General features: G+C 49.4%; 1 protein-coding gene across 3 annotated transcripts in view; it reads left to right on the top strand.

The window, feature by feature from the left end:
• Positions 1-429: 429 nt before the first annotated feature.
• The window catches only part of Cracdl (CRACD like), a 126374-nt gene continuing 100527 nt past the window's right edge, over positions 430-26276 (top strand). The window contains exon 1 of one of the 3 annotated variants that reach the window (XM_057751422.1): positions 430-717. The gene's annotated coding sequence lies outside the window, so the exon portion shown is untranslated. Of the gene's footprint in view, positions 718-1785; positions 1897-26276 lie in introns of those variants that run through there. The other 2 variants (XM_057751419.1, XM_057751420.1) reach the window with 2 other exon arrangements.

Raw genomic sequence — 26276 nt, 5'->3', positions numbered from 1 at the left:
TGGGGGTTGGGGAGCCAGGTAGAGATGTCTCCTCCAACCTTTCTTCCCACACTTGCCAGTGTCAAAGCAATTAACCTAGAGTCAGAGTGGCAGCTCCCCTTATGAGCCTTCACACGCTGGGACCCACAAGGTTATGAAACAACAACTTTGACTTGCATTCGTACGCACACGTCCTTCCCTTGCACACAGGCGCCCACTCTCTGAGGCCCAGGTGGTAGAGAGGTGGCGGGCAGCAGCCCTGATCTTGGGTGTCTCCGTTCCCGCGGGGTCCCCGGGCCCTCGGGCCTCGTGCAGGCAGGGGCCAGAGAGGTTCCCAGCTCCGCAGCGCCGCCGCGTGGGGTGGCCAGGGTCCCGCGTGCCCGGCGGGAGCGGCGCGGGGGAGGCGCGCGGGCCTGGGCGGCGCGGAGAAGAGCTGAGCCGAGCGGAGCAGCCGCGTCCGCCCCCGCCGGGCCGCGCGCTGCCGAGCCGGGATCCGCGAGTGCGCGCCCAGCGCAGGACCAGCGCGGCTGCCCGAGGGTCGCGCCCGTGTCCGCGTCCATCCCCCGGCCGCAGACCCCGTGCTCCCTGCACCCTACCGCCCCCTGCTGCGCGGTGCCGCCGGCCCTCGACGCTGCGGCCGGGGGCCAGCGCGCACTCTGACGGAGCAGCCCCTGCGTGTCCCCGAGGACTGAGCCCTTCCCGGCGCGTTTGCCAAGCACGGCCACGCTCCAGTGCCAGGTACCTGGGACGGTCTGAAATGCGTGGCCACGCAGCGCGCGTGGGGCGCAGACCCCGCAGGGGTGGAGGGAGTCGGGGCCGGGGGTCTGGTGTGTTCCCGAAGTCTTGTCCCCACGTGGACCTGGGGAGGTGGTGGCAGGCAGAGCCCAGTCAGCCCGGGCTCTTCGGACCCGGGGCCCACGCCACCCGTGTGGGGGCCACGTCCACGACACCGTGGCCGGTGGGGCGAGGGGAGCCAGACGCGCAAGTGCCCAAAGTTTTCCTCTGAGCACTTTGCTGGACTTAACTTTGAAATGTGAGGCAGAACTGAGCAGTTTAACCAGTTTTAACACTAAGAAAACAGAGGAAGAGGGGGAGACGGGCTTGCTGCGTGCGTTTCAATTCTTAGTACTGGGCATAATCCTGTCTGTCTCCAAAGGCCACGGTGAGGGAGACCAGTGGACATTGACTGACGTCCTTATGCTTCGGGCCATGGTTTATTTAACAGGTCTGGAGCTTAGGTTACAAGTCACCAGAAGGGATTCTGAGTTGAATCTTAGGAAAAAAAAAATCAAAATTTGAGTCAACAAATATTTGTTGAACAGTCATTTCCTAACCGGCAGGACTTCATTTTCAGTGTGAGTTTACATGTGTCGAGAGCCTAAGTAGTTGCCCAAATGAGCTCGCATTTGGCTTTTGAAATGCAAGCGGAGGGGTGGGGGTGAGGACCCTGGTGTGACTGGACTTGCAGGTGGCAGGTGGACAGTTGGTATCGCGTCAGAATTGAACCAGAAAATCCAAATGGGAGACACACACCTGTGTGATCCATTGGAAGCCCACCTTGCACCTTCCACAACTATTTTAAAGTATGCCCGTCCTTTGGCGGAGGCTGGAACTTCCTTCCATTTACCTAAACACATAGCAACAACGAAATCGAATCTCCCCAAGCTGGTGTTCCTTGGGAGCTCAGTCATGCCGACACACACCTGAGATGACTGAGGACTGGGGCCGCCTCAAGAGCTCTTTGAGATTATAAAATGGTGGAGAGAAAGCTCCCCCGTGGGGTGGCGTGAAGATGCCTTGTCTGCGTTAGCTGGGCTGGATTCCAGGCTCAGTCCTAGTATTGTGCAATTTCATCTCGGAGCAGTAGACAAGACTGAGAAATCAGGGAGGCTGATCCTGCCTTTACTTAAAATTGAGGTATTTTGTACATCATGGATTTTCATATTTAATGCTTCAAAATGTTGCATGAAACATTTCTAGTAACATTACTGATTTTTTTTTTTTTTTTGGTAACCTCGGAGACATTTGCCTTTGACTCACTGGTGTTCTAGATTTGCTCTGCCTCTCCAGCAGTCCTTGCCCATTTATAGAATCAGTGGAGAATCCACTAAGTGGAGTATCCATCTTGCAGGAGCTGGCAAGTGCATGAGATTCGGCACATGGTATCTGCTAGCATAGTTGACCTAGGTAGGTGCATCACCGTTCGTCGTGGTTCTTTGGACCTTATCAAACTTGCTGTGAAGTCTCAGTTTGCCCTTACAGAGAATGAGAGAAACGATAATACTCTGCGTGTGTGCGTGCATGTGCCCGCGTGTGCGCACATGTGCGCGGACACTTCCAGAGTCCTGGACAGAAAGCCTAGCCTCTGTGGTGATGGTTTTATGCGCCGGTGCCTTCTGCCTGGGGTTAGAGTGCTTCTTCCCACCTTGGGCTCTGTGAGAACACAGTGAGGTGCTGTCTGTGAGTCAGGAAACAACCCTCACCACGGGTACCAGATCGGCTCGTACTTGGATCCTAGACTTCCAGAACTGTGAACTACAAACTTCTTTTGTTTATAAGCCACAGTCTATAGCACTTTGTTACAGCAGCCGGAATGGCAGGCGCGTAACAGCCAGCTCTGAGAGTTCTCAGTTACAAAGAGAGACTGTGCGAAGGCCTGGGGGCCCTCCTGAAGGCTAAGTTTTCTCTGGGACAGCCTGGTAGGCCTGCATTTGACTTGGCAAGCTGGAGACGTGCTTTTCCCTGGAAGTTAGCCCAGGCAGATAGTCTTATAAATATTGTCTGTGTCGTACGGGGACCCAGTGGAATTCTGTGAATCAGGGTGGACACATTTCCTGCTGCCGGCTTATTGTGAAAGGATGCAATTTTTTGGTTTTTGTGGGTTTTTTTTTTGTTATTTTTCTTTAATGTAAACTTAATTTTGCCACCAGACAGTATTTTGGCTTCCTTTCTGGTATACTTAGTTCTAGCTCAGGATTTCTGTTTTTCTTGGGCCTAATTCAAGTGATATTTCAATCACTGTATAACTTAAAGTAGCTTGCACCCCCCCCAGTCTTTCTTTAGGATCCTTCTTGTTGAGGTGGTGGCTAGACACCAGGAAGAAGCCACGGTGACATCTGGACATGGGGAGGGTTGCCTCTTTTGTGTTGGTCTTCTTGCTATTCTCAAGGGAGCCTCTCTTCCTCAACTCCCCACCCTCACCCCAATGCTCCAATGGTCTCCTGGCTAGGGTTTCTGCTGAGTTTTATTTAGCTGGGTCTCAGACTTCTCCCCCAAGGCTTCAAAGTCCCTCCCTATTAGAGAGCAGATAACCTGTGGAGGTTCTCTGAAATCACACTAGGCTGCCATTTCCCACCATCACACACAGGAAGCTGGACCAAAGCTCGCCATGCCATGCCACCTCACCTTCAACCTTCAATAGGTTCTGGGCGTGAGGGTCTTTCCCAGTTCATTTCCTCCCAGGACCAGAAGAGCCTTTCAATATCTGTGACCAAGAATGCTTCCTAGGTTGTTCCTTCTGTCGTTGAACTCAAGACTTAGAATAGAGCCTTAGACCAAAACAGCTAAGCTTTCTTACTGATCTGTGAAGGGAATATAAACGTAATTTTTTTTTTTTTTTTGAGCACTGGGGTGAGGGTGGGAAGTTGAGGAAGAGAGGCTCCCTTGAGAACAGCAAGAAGAGGGCATCATATTCTGGCACAGCAAGATGAATATAGGTAAAAATAACTTACTATCCATTTCAAATCCAAAAAGAAAATATTTTGCAGGGTGTTGGTGCACACACCTTTCGTTCCAGCACTTGGGAGGCAGAGGCAGGAGGATCTCTGTGCATTTGAGGCCAGCCTGGTCTACTGAGCAAGTTCCAGAACAGTCAAGGCAACACAAACAAAGCCTGTCTAGGGGAAGAAAAAAAAGGAAGAAAGAAAATATCTTGAATGTTCTCAATGCAAAGAAATGATAAAATGCTGGGGTACAGGGTAAGCCGGTTGTCCTGGTTTAATCATCACACTTTGTGGCACACAGATGGAAATAGCACAGTATTCCTTCCGTAATTGAAAATGCAGTCTTATATTAATTACCCTCCTCCTCTGTCCCTGGAGAGAGGGTGTCTCAGTCATGTGGGGCCCCCGGGGTGGGGGAAAGACGGAGGGAAAGAAGACAGGAAAGCGCCATTACTCCCTTCGGTAGGCCGGCCTGGGTTATGTGCACGGGACTTTTTAATTCCCACGAGTGAATGCAGATTCCTGTTTCTGGGGCTGCTGCTTCATCTTACGAACGACCCACGGTATTCCTAGCGTGTACGATGGGTTGGCAGAATGACAGAAAATCTGGTTACAACTGTCCCTTCTGAGGGCTTGGGAGTCACCTAGGGAGTAAGGCAGGCTCTTAGGGAGGCAGCTCTGTGTCTGAGCCCTGGCTTTTGCTCACCCTGGGTTCCTGCTGGTGCTCCAGGTGAGCCTTGGAAGAGATGAGCCTTCAAACAGACTTAGCCACATGAGTGTGAGAAGGAGCCAGAGACCCACTAAAGCTTGTGTCTGCCGGCGGTTTGTCTGGCAGGTGTCTGGCAGGTGTGCACATCTCTTCGCTTCTGGGAGACCTGTTGGGGCCAGCAGTGCCACCAGCAGGCAGGACAACAAGAGTACCCAGGGTAATAAGCTCTTCTTGTTGTCTCCAAGCTGAATGGAAACGGTGACATGTTCTCGTCAGATCCTGTTAACGATTCTCATTAAATCCAGAAAAAGACTGTGAACTTTTAGGTCTGATGAAAGGTCCTGAGAACACACGTGTGATTCTGAAAACGTATCCCCAAACTCTCTGTATTGCTTTAAGAGCTCTCTATCCCCCATAGCCTGAGCTTGGTGGCTGCCATGTCTCTCTGTAACCTTAGTAGTGAGCTGCCAGGAAATGAAGGCACAGGTGTGTCAGCATCAACCACCAACCTCAGAATTTCCGTCAGCATTCCTGAAGAGATTCCTGAGGGGAGGCAGCCTCAAGTAGTTCTTGTGGTTTTGTGTGAAAAGAAACTAAGAAAGAGCCTTGGGGGAAGCGAGGCATGGAAAGTTATCTATCAGTTCCTCAGGTCTTTGCCTAGCTGTGCTGTGTGGGACCAACTTCTACCCTTACCTCTGAAGTCCACACCCAAATCTCTCATGGTTCTGCTTCCAAATTCTCGTGTCGGTGGGAGGCGCCAGGCACACTAGTTGTGTTGCACACAGTCTTCAAGAGACAGAAAGGCAGAGCCTCAGTGTGGGACCTGGAAATGTCAAAGGGACTCTTTGCTTTCTCACAGCAGGGAGTTCATTCCAGTGAGGAGGGCGGGCTTTGGTTTCTGTACTACTGCTTAGGAGTCTGTGACCCCAGGTTCCCCATGGAATAGGAATGGTGGTGTACACACACACACACACACACATGTTACGTAGTAAATAATGAAGAGAATGGCTTATTAATAATTTGCAAGTGTCGGCCTTAGAAGAATGCAAAAAGGTAAGGGCCAAAGAGATGGCTCAGCAGGTAGAGCATCTACCCCCAAGTCTTAGACTTGAGCTCCGTCCCTTGCACTCATATGGTCGTAGGAGAGGCTGGTCTCTGGTCTCTGCATGCACACTTGTACACATATATGCATGCTCACAAAATAAACAGGAATGTCTAAATAAAAGAATGTATGAGGGCACTTATTAGAGTTCCCAGTTGGAATTATTCGTGAGACAGCACAAAGCACTTAGCATTTGGGATCTGGTATTATTTAAGAAGAATGGGCATAGCGCCCATAGCGCCCATAGTACAAAGCGCTCCAGCGCAGAACCAACGCTAGAAGATGCCAGGTGGGCAATGGCCTTGATGCAATTTTAAACACGCAGTGATAAGCAGGGACAGAGATAGAGTAGGTGGATAGACACCGTTAGGGAAGATGAAGGCCCCCAGCACCTGCACGCTATATTGCAGGTGTTCCCATTCCATCTCGCTGCAGTATCTTACTTTCCCACTAGTCTGTGGTTCTGAGCACCAGACTTAAAGTACTCGCAGTGAGGCCGTACATGTTGTAGGTGCCCCGAGCCAAGAATGTACACATGCTAGTAAGGGAACATGGAACTGCTCTGCTCCGCGAGTCTGAACTTGGATGACCAGAACAGGTGTCACCCATGGGTAACTGGATTATGCCTGGATATTAGGTTCTCTTGAATATATAGTCCTATGCATATGAATATTGAGTGTCTCTTCTGTATTTAGAGTGTCATGATATCTGATGCCCAGCTGTCCTGGGTATATTTAGGACATTGTGAGCGTTAGGCATTTTCTGGGCCTCCCGACTTTTGCTATCTGTTTAATACACACATGCCTTATTTATTTCTTTGTATTAAATATCTCCTACAGGATTCATGTAATGAATTTGCAGTCTTCATTTCCAGAAGACCCAGAATCCATGTAGTTTTGAATCCCTGCTTAGCGTCAGCCGGGATCTCTGTGGGAGATTAGTTCCCTGCCTCCTTTGGTGTCTCTGTGTCCCTGTACTTTCAATATGCTCTTGGATTGCAGACGAGATCTCAGCGGCCATGCACAAGTGTTTTGAGGGGTGAGTTACCACTTTCTGAGGCCTGGCTCATCTTATCTTCTTTTCTTCATGATCTTTATGAGAAAAGACAGGCATTTGGGTTGAGGTGTTGTGGTAGGTGTGTCTTATCTGGTACCGCATTCTAGAGCAGAGAGACTTCAGGAGGCTCTGGGTCGGGGAGGACCTGTCCGGGCCAGCAGGGAAGGCCAGGAAGGAACAAACTGCATTGAGCAGGCCTGTCAGACAGACTGGGTTGTGCCCAGACTTGTGCTTTGGTTCACTGTCATGGCTCAGCTACTCTTCGGCTGCTCTCCTGTATGGCACCAGGCCAGATGCCGCTGGCAGACTCAGGGGTCTCACCATCAGGCAAACCCAGGGACAGAAAAGTAACAAATATCTCCATATCGTCTGGGACACATCCTTCCAAGTACCTGTGCCATATGAAGACCCATGAATGCATGCATACACTGGGTTAGAATATGCAGTCACCCTTTGGTAGATAGCTGTGAGTTCTGCATCCATCATCAGTCAACTGCAAATTAATAACATTTGAAAAAAAATTGTCTCAACCGACTATGCCTGAGCTCCCCGCCCCTGCAACCCCACCCCTTGTCTGTATTCTCTAAACAATGCCACTCACCAGCTATTTGCATAGCATTTGCATTGTGGTAGGCATTATAAATAATCAAGAGATGATCTGAAGTATGTGGGAAGATACATATAGTTTCTATGCAAATGCTATGCCATTTTTAAAGAATATTTTTGTTTGTGTGTGTATATGTGTCTGTGTGAGTGTATGCCACATGGGTGTGTGCCCTCGCAGGACAAAAGAGGGCACCAGATCCCCTGGAGCTGGAGTTGCAAGTGGTTTTGAGTCACCTGATGTGGGAGCTGGAACCAAACTCAGATCCAGCAAGCACTAACTGTTGGGCAATCTCTCCAGCCCTGACATTTTATTTAAGGGTGTATTGGTTGTTTCTGTCATCGCTATGACCAAATCATTGACAAGAGAGTAACCCGAGAGAGGAAGGACTTTGTCTTGCCACCGTCTGAAAGTGTAGCTTCTTGTAGTAAGGAAGACATGATAGAGTTCACGGTGTTCCTGGCGACAGGACTTTGCCACTTCTTACTCCTTACTTCTCAGCGAATTAGGAGGCAAGGGGGAGAGTCTGTGCTGGAAGCGAAGCCAAGTTGTAATCCTCCCACGGAGACTGCCCTCCGGCAAGCCTTCTCCAGCTAGGTCCCACGTCCTAAAGATCCCACACCTGCCCAAAGAGTACCATCAGCTAGGAACCAAGTACTCAGACCAATGAACTTGTGGGAGAAACTTAACATTCAAAACATAACAAAGAGACTTGAGTATCTGCAGATTTGGGTTGCCTTGGTCAGGGTGTGGGGACCCCAGTCTTCTGCAGATCCTGTGGCATGGGCATTGTTTATAAGCAGAGGTGATATCCATATTGCTTTGTGGGCTACCTTTTCAAAAGTATTGTGTATGGAGTTTCTTTCCCACATTACTGGATTATTAGACATTTCTTCTTTGCATCCGTCCCCTGGCTGGGGTGGATCCATTCCATGGGTAGGTCTTAATTTCATCATCAAAGCCTCATCTCGGATAGGTCATTTCTAATCTTCCACCATTTAGTAACAGAACAACTATGACCAGCCTCGTCCATGTTTTGTTTCTTCATAATTAATTGTCTGATTACTTCTGAGTACTTAACCCTGATGTCTATTTCCTGTATATAGACAAGATTCCTCCTCTGATGCATCCTGCCTGAATTAAGTTTTTTTCACACCAAGATTCTTTCCCATGAGATGAATTGGTACTGAGATTTCATGGGTCTTGGTTGACAGCATCTGTGTTATTTGGAACTCAGTCTTAATTAATCTAAGCAGAAGACGACTGAAGGCAGGAAATGCAGGGCTGACAGATTGTTAAACGCCTGGTCCTCGGCTAGACATCCAGGTGGAACCTCGACAACAGGGCAGATCTGGCCTTCAGGGAAGTTTTGGTGGCTTCGGGCCACGTGTCTTCAGCCTGTAAACACCCATTCCGGATGGAGGGTCTCATCTGCTGTTCAGAGCCCATGGAGACGTGCTCGAGCATCTAGGACCTCTGCCAGCATTCATGGGAAGGCTGAACGCTTCTGTGCAGGTGCCTCCTGACATGAGCCCCGAAGTCCCAGCTCTGTTATCATAGAGAAATCAGATAGAAGCTTCCAGCCTGAGGATCAGAACAGGTGGGAAAACAAGGCGAAGACAGATGCTGATAACCCTTTCAGACTTAGGGGCTTGCAAGCCAAGAGCTGGGAAATCAGGGCAGCAGGAGACCTGCCTTCAAGGAGAGGGCACACGAGATGCGAGGTGAGTGTTCTCACACTTTCTCGGTGCGGGGTGATTATTAAGGAGCCCTGCATGGCCAGGCGTGGGTGGGAAGCAACACTTAATTTGCTGCTATGTAAATAGCTGATTTTTTTTCATGAGTCATAATTGATCAGCAGTCAGCTTATTTTTCTCTTTTCCTGTTCATTGGGCTTTTGTATGGAATCACTGTGAATTCTGGTGTCTGTGGGGAGACGGGAGCCCCCTAAGTGGGGTGTTGTATTTTCTGTTGATAAGGGGCAGCATGCTGAGTAAGGGTTTCATAAAAGACCATGTGTTTAGCAGCTGGGAACACTGTAAGGGGCACAGGGAACGTGGGAGACAGCGGATGGAGGCGGGTAGCCTCGGATCTGATGGTGGGGTCCTTCTGACCTGATGGGTGAACTATTTAAATGAGCTGGTGCTCCCTCTAGGGGGTGGAAAGGGCACTGGAAGGGGGAGCCCCTACCTGCTCTGGGGATAAGCCCTGCATGGACCCAGCGGTCATGCTGTTCCTAGGTCTCTCCAGAAAACCTGTGGTTTTTGACCAAAGGGGAACTAGTAGTGATTTGATATTCACCAATTTGCCTTTCCTCTGTCCCCCCTCCCTCCTTTTCTCTCTTCCTCCTTGCCCCCCTTTCTTCTCTTCTCATTCCTTCAGCCTCCCACATCCAGGCTCTCACCCCAGGTGTCTCTGTCACGTTCTCCTTACAGATTGAAAGCAGGGTTTGATTTCTACACAACAGCCATTTTCCTTTCCTGTGGGGTCTGTACTGGTCGTGTTGTATGAAGTAAACGCTGATAGTTATTTTACTACCAGAAGCTGGTTTCTCTCAATTCTCCTCAGGTGTAATGCGTCTCTTAGGGGTGCGTGTGCAAGGAGCACGCGGGGGGGGGGAGTGAATGCTGAATATTCAGTAGGCCTGGTACAAACCCTCACCGACCCGTGCTTTCAAATAATTAATAATGGCAGCATGGCTTCTCATTATGATCCATCCAATCACTTATGTGAGTTTAGAAGGAGGAAAACTGAGGCTCAGGGAAGGGAGGGATCTGGGCCAGGGTTGCTCAGGGAGCCAACTAGAGCCAGAGAATGGCACACTGCTTGCATCCCCAGTGTGACAAGGCTGCCCTCTCGTATGCCATATGCCCTATGGGTGTTCATCTTATCACCCTGAGACAATTTAGCTGGCAAACAAGGACTTCAGAGTAGCTTGTTCCTTTGCTGCGTCTGCCACTGTTTTACAGAGAAGCAAACTGAAGGACAGCCGAGCCACAGGACTTGTCCATGTTATGACGTAGAAGACCAGGGACCATCTTTCTTTTTAATTTATTTTTATTTTAAAGTGTGTGTTTGTGTGTGTGTGTGTGTGTGTGTGTGTGTGTAAGAGTGAATGCCATGTGAGTTCAGGTACCTGCAGAGACCAGATCCCCTTGAAGCTGGGATTACAGGAGGTTTTGAACCACCTGACATGGTTACTGGGAACTAAACTCAGGGTCTCTGGAAGATCAGCGAGGGCTCTTAACCACTGAGCCATCTCTCCAGCCTGCATCTTCTTGTTTTGTGATGAACCCTGAACTTGGAAATGCCCAGCAGGGGAATGTCCTTGTGAAGTCTTCAGTGTTTCATTCAGTGTCAAGAATGACTTGCTGGATGTGGACATGGCTAGAGCTGGATTTGGGCTCTGGGAGGGTTTCCTTCGTTTCCAGTCCACACCAGAGCTCTTTCCTGTGGTCTCTCCTGTATTGAAGCCCCAGACTGTAGTGATGGCAAAGACTCCATCCTGCCTCTCCCTTCCCCCTCTCTCAGCAATTGGCAGGAGGGCAGGGTTGGGAGGCTCACAGGATGCGGGGCACTGACTGGACACTCTAGCCAGGCCCTTGCTCTTTGGTGAAGCCTGACCCCACTGTCTTCCTCACACTGTGTTGCTGTGAGGAGATTAGAAACTGTGGCGTGTGCGGAAGCTGCAGATGGGGATGACGGATGTCAGAGCGAGGGGAACGTTGCTGTGGCTAGGGATGGTGAACAGTCGTCACTTGGTGAGACTTGAGTGGATGGCAGACTGTGCCGGGCCTGCCTTGGGTGTGGTGGGAGGCGGGGTTGTGAGGTGTCAGGCAGGGCTCTCTGCTGTGTTGTGAGGGGTACTTGACAGCTTCTAGCCCATCTCAAAGTAAAGCTCCAAGACCAAACCTTGGCTCTTTCAGCCTCTCGATGTGGAGTCTCTTTGCTTCTGTCCTCCTCCTGAGAGCTGGGAAGGGACTGGTGTTGACGCATAGGGGTGTTATAAGGGTTCGGTGGGGGAACCAGTGCCTGTGTAGTGCTTAACCCCGTGCCAACCCAAGAGTGAGCACATCTACAAGCCGTTTCCTATGGGTGTAACAAAATAATCAAGGCCAGGCACTTCTTGAAGAAAAGAGGTTTATTTAACTGGGACTTTAGTAGCATGACTCTGGCATCTTTGGGCCACGTGTGAATGCTTTCTGACTCCATCACGTGACGGCAGACAGCGTCATGGTAGGGAAAACCGTCAGCAGAGGGAGAAATTACGTGGCAAGAGAGACTGAGGAGCAGGCTCACTTACTCTGTTTGACAATCAGCTGTCACTGGAACTAACTAGAATCCCCTGAGAATCGCCTAAATCCCTTCGGAGGTGCCACTCCAAGGACTTATTTGTCTTCTAGTGGGCTCCACTCTCTAGAAGGACCCTCTGCCTCTGTCACTGCACTGAGGAGCAAGGTTCCTGTACGCGATGCTTTGGGGGACACAGACGACACTCCCGCCACAGCAGCCTGAGATGACTGCTGTTGAGTCCTTCTTCGCCTGCTGAAGGGAAGGACGAAGGGAGAGCACAGCTGGCCGATCAGCTGCTATGCTCCAAGCGTGGTTGGGTACTTACAGAGTAGTTAGATCTGATGACTGTCCCTCTAATTAGAAAGTCTCGAGATGGTAGGGGATGGTACCTGGAATGATGATAAGTGGTTAGGGCCACTGGCTGCTCTTCCAGAGAGCTTGGGTTTAATTCCTACAACCTATATGGGGCTCCCAGTCACCTGTAACTCTAGTTCCAGGGGATCCAGTACCTCCTCTGGCCTTCCATTGATCTAGGCACATTTGTGGTATACAGACAGACATGCAGGCAAAACATCCATATACACATAAAATAAAAACAAGCGTTTAAAAGTAGAAATGATGCTATGTTTTTTAAGGTGAAGAAACTCCGGGTAGGAGGCAAACATGGCTCCCCTGTCACCAGCCCAGGAGACCCAGGTGGGCCTGAGGGAGTGTGCTAGAGTCCAGATCTGGTGGCTGCAGCCCAGAGGCCGTTGGATCCTGGGTTGGCACTGGGTGGGGGGTGTGGCTGTGGACAGCTGTGGTCCTGACTCGTCTGGCTTCTAGGGCTATCCCCAGTGAACTGCTTACCATGTGCTGGATGAACTGAAGGAGCAGGTACTTGCCAAACATCATCTGTTCCTGCTGTTCCCCAACTCCTAAATGAGCACTGTGATTTGGTATCACGTGTCTCAACCTCTTCTGATGGCCATCCAGTCTCTAGTCCAGAATTGCAATTTCAGCTACTGGTTGTCTACAGAATTCAAGTTCATAGTGGATCCTTCCCCAGATTCTCTAGCCAGTTCTCTGTCACTTCAAGAAGTGCCCAAGGTAACCAGTTTATAAAGAGAGGTTTGTTTTCATTTATAGCTTTGAAGGTTCTAATGCATGGTCAGTTGGCCCATTGCTTTAAGATCTGTGGTAGGATGGTGATGGCAAGGAACCTGTGGGTGGACCAGCCTGGCCACACATGGCTAGAAAGCAAAGAGAACAGCAGTCCCCAAATCCCACCGAGTGTCACCTCTTAAATGTTTACTGCCTTCTCAGTACCACCACCTTTTCTCCGGGGATCAAGTCTTTAACATACAAAAAACAATGATCTGAAAAGTGTCAAAGGATCAATATATAGTATACCATAGTGTTGGTTTCTTCCTCTCTCTCTTTCATATTGGCATGCATATGTGGGGTGTGTGTGTGTGTGTGTGTTTGCAAGCCTATGAGTGCACTTGTGTACATACATGTAAACCTGAAGCTGGCATTGAACGTCCTCCTCTATCACACTCCACTTTATTTACTGAGACAAGCTCTCCTGCTGAACCCACGCTAGCCAATCCCAACTATTCTAGCTAGCCAACTTGCCCAGTCTCCTGAGTGCTGAAACTAGAGAAGGCCACAGTGTCTTCTCAGCTTCTACCAGGGTTCTGAACTTGTGTTTTCATGCGTGCATAACAAGCTGTTTATCCTCTCTAGTCCTGATATTTAGTTTCTTAAAAACTGACAACTCTCCCTAAAGCCACAATTCCTAGCTCCTCTGTGTATGTGACAGTGAACAATTTGGAAAACCCTTACATGATAGTGACTATATTTTCACAGTCTATCATTAGGAAGGACATCATTAACAAAAAGACACTGAGTCTTGAGGGTTTTATAGGTGACACTGTATTTTATTAATCCTCTCAACATCCACACATATTTAAAAATCACTTGCATACATATGTGATATGATATTGATTTCTTTTCAAGATAGTACTTGTATATAAGAATTTCAGATACAAATAATTAAGGTTTGTGTTTGGAAAATTCATTTGTGTAGACTTCCAGAGAAGCAGATAGCCCAGACTGTCTTCCATAGTTCATTTTTCCTCTTGAGAACTTTGCCTGTAATTTCAATAGTTTTCACTAGGAGGTGCTGTAGTCATGTCACCTCTGCATTTGGGAATTTCACCCCAACGATGAGATGAAGTATAGCTTTCCACTCCCTAATATTCTTTAAAATATTTTCTATAAAAAAACCTGTGTGACTGAACAGAATAATGTCTCAAAGAAGTAACCAAACATAAACTCCAATTAAGCAGTGGGGCTAAGAGAACAACTAAATTCCAATTAGTAGTCACTGCTCTGTTCTGTTTAATTCTGGATTTCGTTTATTTTTAGCTTTCAGCTATTAAAAACAATCCCAAGCATTAAGCAAATGTTCACTACCAAAGAGACAGAAGTGTCATAGCCGTATGGAATATTAGCAACAGAAGTTGACAGGCTGTCTGCATTGCCCACTCAGGGACAGGAGTGTATCCCAAATCCCCCTTTTCCCATTGAACTCTCCTAAGTTCTGGCTCTCTTATAGGTATGTCTCGCCCCCTCAGAAGCCAGGTTTCTCGGTGAACATGAGCCTATACCTAGCTCTGAGACACAGCTGGGTGCCAAGCCCGTTTGAATATGAACTACACCGCCACCGGAAAGTCAAGTGTGATACTGACTTAGTCTGGATTCAGGAGGTTGTGGGATCTTTCAGAAGCATGGCCAAGTGGGAGTTCATTTCATCACTGGAAGTAGGCGTGTCCTTGAAGGGGCTATCAGATCCTGGTTCCTTCCTCTGCCATGCCATTAAGCAAACAGACTCCTTTGTCACACCTTGCCCCTCAGAGCTCAGTGCCACCATGGTCCAGAGCAACAGGATCAGTCATCATTGTTTCATGAGTGTAGCCTTTGCTCCCTTTGAATTGACTTATATCGAGCATATGTTAGGGTAAAGAAAACGGATTCGTACAAATTCCTTTAGAGCAAGTCTCGGCTGCTGCAACGTTAGTCCCCACCTTACTTCTCTTCATTCTGCCCAGGGTTCCTTCAGCTCATGGCTATTGAGGATCCCGGGAGCACTCTGAACCTGCCCCTTATGCGCAGTGAGGCTCCAGGAGAGAATAGTGAGGGCTCTGAGGGCTCTATGGGTCTAAGATGTGGGCATAGCCCATGCTCGAGCTGGGCCTTCCACTTGAGATGTCCATAAGACCCGTGGGGGATCGTGGTCAGGAAGGGCTAGCTATGGGCAAGGAGACTCAGTGTTGAAGGGTTTTCATTTCTGATTGCTTCAGATCAGAGGGAAAAGGTGACCTAGGGGTTAAAGGAAATGTTTTAATAGACAATGTTGATATATTCATTTTTGTACTGCTTCAGTAGTAAAATCAGCTTAGTCAATTGTTTTAATGGAGGAGGGGGTCTTGAAGACAAAAATATGTGAGCCCAAGAAAGCCATGTCAGCATAGGGAGGAATGTGTCAGAGGGTCCTTGTGACTCAGAATCACAACTATGGAAGTGACCCAGTACAGTGGGGCTAAGCTGGTGATTTGGCTCATTGTGGGACAGAATGGGACACGAGGGACTGTAGTGATCCCCACCTCCACCACAGCCCACCCTGTCAGTGGAGATGCCTTGTTTCTGCAGGCTCAGGACCAACTTAGACATCTGTGAGAAGTGGATGCTTGGGAATCACAGGACATGCAGAGTTCTAGCTAGGCCAGGAAAGGGTGGATTTTCAAATGCCATGAACTGTTTGAGGTCTTCCCTGCCTGGGGCCCTTGAACATGTGAATTCCATCTCGGCTTTCTCACCTGCCCCTGTGATAGTCATCCACACCAATCTGCAGAAGGGAATGGCATGCTCCCTGTCAGGAAGCCTGTGCCTCAGCACTGGCGAAGGTGGCTTTCCTACCTGTTAGGCCTGTGTTGGTAGCCCCATGGCTGCCCAGGCCTCACCCTACAGGCTGACTCAGGAGGTCTGGGTGGGACTGTCTGGGTCTAACAAGCTTTACAGGCAAATTTGTTGTGCCGTTGGGGTGAGAGACACAATCTTTACCCAGGCAAGTCTGGGCCATGGTCAGGGAGACTTGATTTCCAAGTACAGGCTCCAACCTTCCCTTGAGTGGTAGGAACCTTAGACCTTGTCAGGAGATCCTAGGAATGTGACTGGCCTGGCTGAAAGATAACTCCCGTTGGCTCACTGGGAGAAGCATAGGCCCTCCTTTGTCCTCAGCGCCCATCTTCCTTGTCTTCTCTGTTTTGACTCATGGATCATGGAGTGAGTTGGGGGAGCTCCTCCTCTGTGATGGGGTGCGCATCGTTGCCACCCAGATCCATTTCCTGCACACTGCTCCTGTAGCCATGATGGGGAGGGTGGTCGTACCTCCACAATGGCATTGCCATTTCTTATGCAAAGCCGGTGGGATTGCTGGGCTCAGGTTGGGAAAGGGGAGCCTTTTCCAGTGAGGAAGCCCAGGGCAGGCACGTTTGCAGTTGGGAGAAAAGTCTGACTTCAGAGCAGGGTTATGTCTGGGGAATGAGGGTGGCTTACGGGCAGAAAGGTATCCTGAGTGGGCTTGGTGGTGAGGGCCTGTGTCCTTGTTACTCAGGAGCCTGAGGCAGAGGTTTGTGAGTTTTGAACCAACCTGAAAAAAGCTCTAAGTAGGCAAAGTAAAAACAAGGAGGCTGAAGCCAAACTAGGGAAGTGCTGGAGGTAACCCATTCAGTCAGAGCTTGGGGACCAGCCCGGACTGGCTTGATGGGAGTTTCCTGGCACAGCCCTAGACCTGCACCAGGGAAATGCTTTTATTCATGATGGGATCAAAGCTGGAACCCCTAGGAAGGGGACTCAGAAAAACCTGTTGAACTGGTGTGAAAGACATAATGATTACATGGAAATGTTTGGATGTCCCATCAATATCATCAATATTTCAGTTTCCCCCCTTAATATAATTTCCAGCCAGAATCTAGGGAGATGACCAGATATTGAAATATATATTTATAATAATTTGAACATTTTGACATTGGGGTGAAAATAGTATTTTCATGGAAAATACTAGAAAGTCTGGAAATTGTAGTTTAATATATTTAGTTGCTATTTAACCGTAACTAAGAGTAAAACTTAATCCCAGGCACATCCCTAGTTTGGCTCCAGCCTAGTTTTGTTTTTGTTATTATTATTGTTGTTGTTGTTTAGCTTTACTTACTTACAGAGCTTTGTCCTCATGGATTAAAACATAAGAGTAAAAATAAAAACATTAAAGTACTAACAAGTAAGTGTTGATAAGTAAGCAATTATGAGATGAGAACTATCTTTCTATACCATAGTACTAGAGACTGAAGCTGCAAGGCTACAGCTGTTGTGTTTGAAGAATGTGTGCACGTGTAGACTTCAAGATGCATGAAGAAATAAAACAGGAAGGAAATCACCAGTTAGATGGTAACCAGGAAGAATACTTGCAACATGTAGACAATATGCCCATTTCTTTGTTCATTTGAGATTGGATCTTTCTGTGTAGCCCAGGCTGGTCTTGAACTCAAGACCCTCCTGCCTCAGCCTCCCAAAAGCTTAACACCTGTGCCACCTCTCCCAGCTGAACCCCTGTGATTTTTGAAGGAACCTCCAACTAGGAATAGAGGAAAAGATTGGAGCGCGATGGAAGACATGGTGACTTGTGAAGACGCTGGTCTCAGTCTCACAGTTGCATGTAAAATTTGATACCAGATCTGCCAAACGAGCACATTTCTGGTGTTTTCTATTTGTTCGTGTGGGTGGTGGTATTCTTTGCAGGTGGAGGTGTGTGCTGGGGAGTCTCCTGGAACTGTGGGAGTGGAAGATACAAGATTCCTGCCAAGCAATTTGGCAGTCTGCCCCAAAAACCTTTAAAAGATATCCTCCCTTTATCCTGCTGATTCCATTTCTAGGGATTTATCCTGGGGAAACAATTAAGTCTGCAGGTAGAGATTCCTCTGCGAGGATGTTCATCCCAGTGTTATTTCTGAAAGGGAGCATTTGGAAACCACTAGTCACAGGCAGTGAGTCATTCCTGTCAGATGCAGTCGAGCCCGTAGGAACACTTCCGGAGAGTGCATAGTCAGCAAGGGAACTGCATGGTCTAAGGGTAATGGGTCGGAGCTGCAGGAAGAAAGCAAGCCCATGGGGAAGAAGTAGAAACCAAGCTGCACACACGATGTGCTAGAGAAGGGCTGCTCTTCGTGTGTTCTTTTAGTTTTTGTTGTTTTCTTTTGAAACGAGGCCTCAGTATGTAACCCTGGCTACCTGAACAGCCTGTACCAGCTGTTCTTAGCCAGTGGGTCAATATTACTTTGGGGGTCAAACAACTTTTTCACCAAGGCTGCAGATCAGAAATCCTGTACATCGGATGTTTACATTACGATTCATGAGAGTAGCAAGATTATAGTTATGAAGTAGCAACAAAAATAATTTTATGGTTGGGGGTCACCACATGAGGACCTGTATTAAAGGGTCATAGCATTGCGGTTAGGGGTTAGAACCACAGATCAGATGTCTTGAACTCACAGGAATCCTCCTGCTTCTGCTTCCAGAGTGTGGGATTAAAAGTGTGCACCACCACTCCTGGCTGAGCCTTCATGTTTTGCAGGTTGCCTTCATTGAGCTGAGCAGGTGTTGGGTGATAGACGCTGTTGTTCTAGTTAAGAAGGAGATGCTTCAGTAGGTGCCTTAGTTACTTTTTTATTGCTGGGGTAAAACACCGTGATGAAGGCAATTTATGAAAGAAAACATTTAGAGCTCCCAAGGTCCTAACGAGGAGCAGAAGGAGGGAGAACATGAGCAAGGAAGGCAGGACCACGAGGGGTGCACCCACCTACTGAGACAGTGGGTCTGATCTATTGGGAGCTCACCAAGGCCAGCTGGACTGTGACTGAAAAAGCATGGGATAAAACTGGACTCTCTGAACATGGTGGACAATGAGAGCTGATGAGAGGCCAAGGACAATGGCACGGGGTTTTGATCCTACTTCATGTTCTGGCTTTGTGGGAGCCTAGACAGTTTGGATGTTCACCTTCCTAGACCTGGATGGAGTGGGGAGGACCTTGGACTTTCCACAGGGCAGGGAACCCTGACTGCTCTTGGGGCTGGAGAGGGAGGAGAAGAGGAGTGGGGGGAGGGGGAGAGGGGCGGGAGGAGGGGGAAAATTTTTTTCAATAAAAAAAAAGTTGAAGCGGCCACACTAATACGGCTCCTCTAATAAAAAAAAATTTAATTTGGAGCTTGTGGTTTCAAAGGGTTAGAATCCATGATGGTGGAGCAAAGGCATGGTAACAGGACCAGCAGAGAGCTCACTTCTTGATCCACAGCCAGGGTTGGGAGGGACAGACAGACAGAGAGACAAAGACTGGGGGTGTGTGGGCTTTTGAAACCACAAAACCCTTCCCTGATGACATGGTTTCTCTAACGAGGCCATATCTCCTAATCTTTCCCAGACATTTTCACCAACTGGGGACCAGGTATTCAAATATATAAGCATATGGGGACCATTCTTCTTCAAACCACTTTGATGGGCTATACCAAAGCAGAAGGGTGGAAGCAAGCCTGTAGGACCTGTCAGGAATAACAGACTTCATGATCTGCCTTAGATCCGTGGTACTCCTCTCCTTTCCCAGTTACAACCAAAGAGCCTCTGTCCCTTCCCCTTGCTCCCCATGTGCATGGTAAATTGGGGAATTCAAAATCAAACCAAACAAAAACGTAGAATATAAAACTCCTAAAATTAAAAATGTTCCAGGCTGGGGACTAGAGAGATGACTCAGAAGTTAAGGACATTTCCTGCTCTTACAGGGGTCCTGGGTTAGTTAGCAGCTCTTAACTCTCTGTAGCTCTAGTTTCAGGGAATCTGATGCCTCTTCAGGAACCTGCAGACATGTGGTATACACAAACTCATGCAGGCACACACACATACATGCTTTTAAAAGAATCTTAAATAGAGACTTGGGGCATAAAACTTTTAAAAGATGCGTAACATTCATGACATATATAAACTACAGCTTCATTTATTTTCCAATACAACAAAAGGCTTGATAATTAGGAAAATCCCTATTTTTCTAAGCACACTCTAGGAATGGCTGGTGTCCCAGGAGTTCTGCTTTCCTTCTTTGGAAGTTTGGGAGCCAGTTCTCCTGGCCTGACAGTGACCCCATATGGTAAACACATACTGAAATCACACCATATTGACTCACGGGGCTCTACCAAGTTTTAATATTTGAGATGCATGGAAGGTGTATAGTCTTATGAGAGACTCAGGGCTAGTCAGTGCCATTTTTAGAAAACTCTCTTGTTTGGTTCTGTCAGAGTTGAAGAAAGCTTTGCTGAAAGACCGGCCCTCTCATTGCAGGTTGTCATTAGCTTTCAGGTCTTGCTCCTGTCCTTGCCCAGCACCCATAATGGCTGACAACTCCTTCCCTTACCTACACGTGGCATTCCATCTGTGGTGATTTGAATGAAAATGACCCCCATTGGCCCACAGAGAGCAGCACTGTTAGGAGGTGTGGCCTTGTTGGAGGGAGTGTGTCAGTGGGGGTGGGATTTGAGGTTTCAGATGCTCAAGCCAGGCCCAGCATCACTCTCTCTTCCTGCTGCCTGACTATCCAGATGTAGAACTCTCTGCTCCTTCTTCAGCACCATGGCTGTGTGCCACCATGCTTCCTACCATGGTGATAATGGTCTAAACCTCTGAACCTTTAAGCCAGCCCCAATTAAATGTTTTCTTTATTAAGAGTTGCCGCGGTCGCCAGGTGATGGTGGCGCACGCCTTTAATCCCAGTACTCGGGAGGCAGAGGCAGGTGGATCTCTGTGAGTTCAAGACCATCCTGGTCTTCAAGAGCTAGTTCCAGAACAGCTAACACTGTTACACACTGTTTGAGAAACCCTGTCTCGAAAAAACAACAAACAAACAAACAAAAAAAAAGAGTTGCCATGGTCATGGTTTCCTTCACAGCAATAGAAATCCTAACTAAGATACCATCTCTGTCACCTGGAAGAGCTGAAGTCCCACCTCCCCATGCTCTCAGGTGATTTCCCTGAGGTCTCCTGTCCTCTGGCATAGCAGGAATCTAGGCAGCAACTTCAGGGCTCCAGATGCCTCCAGATGTCTAGAGTGAAACCCAGGTGTTTTGTTACGGTGACCAGAACAGCTGACTGTGGCATGCTCCCTCTCACACATTGCTCATGTCTCTAGGGGGTCCCAGAAGTACCCCTTGAGTGCTCAAAAATGATTATATCATGATATTTTGATTTGGCTGTCTGTCAGACATGGCCACCCGTACCCAAAGAGGGAACTTAGCTACTGCAGAGAAGGGGCAGCCAGGAGTGGATCTTCTCCAGTCCTCTGTACCCCTTTGTCTCTGGGCATGGATGTCCTCATGTATGGCATATGATGTTCTTTCCTGTCTTTCTGTGTCACTTGAACACATCATGCCACCCAAACCGCTTGATTGTAGCAGGGATACACAATGATGAAAATGTGGATCCTGTGCTGGGTCACCTGTGCTGGGTCACCTGTGGTGGGCGCTGTGCTGGGTCACCCGTAGCAGGTGCTGTGCTAGGTTACCCGTGGCGGGCACTGTGCTGGTTTATCCGGGGTGGGTGCTGTGCTGTGCTGGGTTACCCGTGGCGGGTGCTGTGCTGGGTCACCCGTGGCAGGAACTGTGCTGGGTCACCCGTGACGGGCACTGTGCTGGGTTACCTGTGGCGGGTGCTGTGCTGGGTTTACTGGCTCTGGACTATACCTCTAGCTCACAGGTACTGCTGCTGACTTGGGAGAGTGCCCTCCAGTTGCTAAGGTCTTGCTCAGAGAGCAGCTTTCTCTTTTTCCTTTCCTGGAGGTCCTAGTATCCTGGTGATGCTGTGTGAAGCAGACCCAGGAACAAGGGAGGTGCTGACAGCCCCACGCTGGGTCTCATTCCTCCCAGCTCAGATACTGCTCCTCGGGGGCCCCTGTGTCAGCAGAAACATTGAGGGAAGAGCCTGTGGGTGGTGTCAGAGTGAAGAGTCAGCACTGTGAGCTTGGGAAGGGATGGGAGGGCCAGTGCTCCCTCTGCCCCCCAGAGACTCTAGTTTGGGGAAAGTCTCCTTGGAAGAGTTAAAGAGGCTGGAAACAAACAGCAAGCCTGCCTGGCCCCTGTCCAGCCGTGTAACCTTAGAGCCACCGTTGGCGGTGACAGGACCCGGTTTATGTAACCTGAGGGCGGTAGTGAGGCTAGCTGGGGAGTCAGGGGAGTGGGGCATGTGCAATTCGGGAAGCTCCTGTGGGGCCCTACCCACCCAGTCCCCACAAGCCGGTGCTGCCCCTTTGCCTGCCTCACAGCTGGCCAGAGCACAGGCTGCCAGCTGGAGTGGGGACTGCTCTGGAGCTTGGTGGAGTCCTGGGGCTGGGGCAAAGCTCTGTTAGGTCCCTCAGAGGCCCTTCTCTGCCGCCGGAGATACTCAGGTGTGCAGTTTGACATGCTTCTCCACAGCACCTCCACACTGCATTGGCGCGACATCTCCATCTCCCTGGAAACCTGCTCCAGTGATCTCAGCCTGGGGCGCAGGCACAGAGACTGGCTCCGGGAATTTTGATGTTGCGGCCTGCTATTTTTGAAGCAAGGGCCTTGGCTAACCTGCTACTTGGGTTCCTAGGGCTCTGTTTTCTCCCCTGGGGCTTGGCTCCTGATATAAGTGGGTCTCATGGGTTACACGATGGTGAATGTTATGCTACAGAGATGGTGTCTACTCTGTTCGTGGGGCCCAGGTCGTGCCATTTTTAGTGGAAAGCAAGCTCGGAAGTCTAAGGTGCTTCTTGCTAGACTCCGTCTCTCGCCATACTGCTGTCACAGCCACACTGTTGCGTTACTGTGGTCGAGCCCACTGGTTAAAGGCCAGGCTTCTACATAACTTGGCATATTTATTTTTCTCATAACAGCTATCAGTATAAGTATTGCCTGGTGGTTTATTGGGATTATCATGGAAATTTGGTATACTGTTTATTAAGGTTTGCTCTGAAGATGTAACTATCCATGACCTCTTGAAGACATAGACTACTGTAGGGGTGGTGTGGTCCTTAGGGACCAAGGGACCAGTTGGTGAGATGCTACCAACATGGCCATATGGTCCTTACCTGTACCCTTCTTTCAGCCCTGCCTACTCAGAGCTCTGTGAGCCCTTCAGAACCTACCAGACTGCTCGTTTTTCAGCACCTCTAAGACCCCTCTTCCCCCACGCTCTCCTCAGGTTCAGCCTTGGTTCTTCATGTTCTCCAGCAGAGTCATGAAACCATGAGCTTGACAACTATGTCTTCTCTGTCCAGAGGGCCTTGCTCACCTGGCTCACTGCCCACAGGCCACCTTGAGGCGACTGCCCTGGGCTCTCTGTCACCTCCTGGGCAGAAGTGACTGTTCCTGCTTGGCTGTTCCTCTAGAACTCCATACTTACTCATTACAGGTAGGTTAGGGGGTGTCCGTCTCCTCCCCTGACAGTCTGAGGTTCTTGGCTTTGACTTGACTTTGAAAGACATGGGGAAGTATGGCATGTTATAGCGTTTGAACCAGGCTGGTTGGATCTGTTAGATGCCTAGTCTTCATTTTTGGTGAAGTGTCTTTGGCGTTTGAGAATTTGTCATTATAAGATTTTGCCACACACCAAAGTGGATCTTGATTATGAAGAATAATCATGGGTTTAACATTTAACCTCAGGGTCTTATTCGATGACTCTGTATTGTAAAACTGGTGTCTGAGCAGCTCACAGAACATGCCATTTGGGTTCATCTTTCAGGGAGATTGGATGAAATAGCGGGAGACCTCAGAGCTACCTCTGCATCCCTTGTGAGCCTGCGGTTGGAGGGCGCCAGCTGCTGCCCAGTGCCCGGCAGGTGCCTTGCAGCCTCTCTCCTGGTCTTGCTTCTGAGCGCCTCAGCATGAGTCAGAACATGTGCAGCGTGGGCTTGCAAGGGTGGCAGGGAGCCTAGAATTAGCTCAACTGTGCTGTAAGAGGGCTGTGGTGGGGAGGGTAAGACTATGCCATGCAGCAGCCACAAACCACAGGGGGTGGGGGGGTCACATCTCAGGAGCCACCCCAGGCTTCAGAGTGAGGGGAAAGCTTGTTGGATCCTGGCACCGGCCCAGCTGTACATGAGCAGTTGGTTGAAGAGTGGGATTTCTGTATCCACAGCTAGTGTGATTGGCACACTGAGGATGAATGTGGGTGCAGGACAGACACTCCCAGGATGAGTGGCAGACAAGCGTGGTGATTGCCATACTTGCCGGCCACAATCCCAGGTAGGGCAACTCAGTGCATTTCCCTGACCATGGCACACCAGGCAGGTAGAAGTACCCCTGAGCCAAGCCAAACAGGTGGCTTGGGACCCCCTCTGCTCTGCATTCTTCTCTCTCTTTACAAGCTGCCTCTTTGTTAAAATGAGACCATTGTTAGCACGTGACTTTACTCTGCGTGTGTTTATCTGCCCTCCTGCCTTTCCCCGCTTGCCCCAATCCTCGGCACAGGTATGTTGCTGAAGATGCCAGTGCTTGTCATCTGAGAAAACAGGGAAGTAGAGCTCGTCAGTCTGCCAGTCATCGAGACAAAACCCAAGGGCGGGTCCATGCCTGCAGGGGAGCAGAGGGATTGGGCTCTCATTAAGCCACCCGTCAAGTCAGCTGGAAGGAACGGTGAAATGTTAAATTGCATACGTGTCAGCATGGATCTGGAAAAAAAATTATTTTTAAGATCCTGGTATGCAATATGGGCACATGGTGTTATGTTACCTTTGCTGGTTTCCCACTGCCGGGTGAACCCCAAGGGAGCAGTGTGGTCAGTGCACTCCGTGTGGTCATGTGAACAGGCAGTTTGGGAATGCTGGTCCTCAAGTCCTCAGGGTATCCAGCTCTGTGGCTGTACCAGGTGACTCGTGCCTTCACAACCCGTTGTCTGGTTTCAGGAGGACATATGGGCTGTCTCTGTTGTCACTGAGTGAGGCAATAGCAGACTTGAAAGGGCCTGTACTATAGGTGCCGGGACACTGGTATGTCAGATTAGGTGTGGTCTTCGTTGGCCTGAGGCATAGGAGAGCATCGGGAGTTGTAGTCTGAACCTCGCACATGAAGTGGGGCGTCTATGAGAGTTGAGGATCAGACACAGTCTTCTAGTGGCCCTCATCCCTTCAGCCCTGCATGCAGTCTTTGCACATGGAGGCTTTGGCTTAACCCTAGGGCCTCCCCTCTCTTCAAACCCCTCTGCTGGTACCCAGGTGAGGCACAGGGTACCTCTGTGCCAAGAGTCCCACGAGTCTCGAAATGCCTTTCTTTGTTCGGATTTGGTTCTGTTTAAAGTACGACATGTTCTCAACAGCCTTGTTGGGGTCCCGGCTGTGCTGTGATGTGGGCAGGTCCCTGGGGCCCAGAGAATGGAAGGCGCTTGCAAGCACTGTGAACAAGGCCGTGGGCATGCCGGCTCTCCTGCCTTTAGAGTCTGCTTTGCCCAGGTGCCTGGTGCCCACCTGCTGCCTGCCATTATCCTACCGGTATATGCTGCCCACGCCTGCTTAGCCTTTCTTTGAAAATCAAAGGCTCCTTAGCATTTGCTTTGCCCCTGTAGTTTATTATCTGCCCCTTTATTTTACAAGGATGTATTATATATTTATTATTAATATTAATTATTGTTATTCGCTGTGCCGAGGATGGAGCTCGGGGCTTGGCACATGCCATACAAATGCTGACCACTGAATTGACCACAGCCAGCCATTTTCCGCCTTCTCTTGTGCCTTCTGCACAGCAAGCTTATTAGAACTAAGGTGTAATTCTGGAGGAACTAAATATTTCATCTGCACCATCTCACTTAACCCTCCAGGTACTCTTGAGAGCGGGTATGGCGGGGAGGGTGCAGGGCATTCTTTGCAGATCTTTGTTGGGGTCTCTCCACAGGTAAATGGACAGCAGGTGTGTGTGGAAGGGAGCGGGCTTCTTAACTCCGTCCTCTTTGGGCTCTGCGGAGCCCAAAGGTGTGTTCAGTACAATGGGAGAGAGAGAATGCCAGTCGAGGAGATGGTGTCACTGCCTGCTCATGGCATTTGAGGAAGCAAAGGTTGAGAGTGTAGACAAAATACAGCAATTCCCTCCTTCCGAATTCCATTACCCCCTTGCCTAAGCTGCTAAGCCCTGCCACCCACTCATTCTGTTGCTGGCTTCCCTGGCCTTATCACTGGCCCTTTGCCCTTCTCTCCCTCTGCTGGGCTTGGTGCCTAGGGACAAGCTCTGTGAGTTTACAGGTGGCGAGGGAAGCAGACGGAGAGCAACGTGGCAGGTGGCCTGGGGCGTGCACACAGATGGGGTGTTCAGTGCCAGGTCCCTGGTCTCCAGGGAGGCTGGCTGGTAGGAGTCAGGTTTCCCGATGCCATAGAGCCAGCAGGTAGGTCAAGCAGGAATGCAGTGGAGTGGGGAATGGCCATTCCCTGGCAGTGTTTGTCTCGGCCCGCGCCTGACAGCTCCCATTGTTTCCTGGACCGGGTTTGACGGCCGCGTCGGTTACTTGGGTCCTCATGACATGGAAACAGTTAGAACCTCCTCCAGGATTCTTTAAAATAGCTACGCTGCTTTCTCGGGCACATAATAGGATTGTTCCACCCTTGCCCACTTCTTGCACATTAGGGAAGTTACACTGCAGTGCCGGTACCTGTAACCAGAAGGAAAGTGAGCCAAATGAAATAATCTGTGTAAATAACCCTCGACAAACCCAGGGACTCTAATGCT

The sequence above is a fragment of the Chionomys nivalis genome, chromosome 19, assembly GCF_950005125.1.
Source record: "Chionomys nivalis chromosome 19, mChiNiv1.1, whole genome shotgun sequence".
Classification (NCBI taxonomy): Eukaryota; Metazoa; Chordata; class Mammalia; order Rodentia; family Cricetidae; genus Chionomys; species Chionomys nivalis.
The sequence above is the reverse complement of the archived record's forward strand: the minus strand, read 5'-3'. Positions and strand labels throughout refer to the sequence as shown.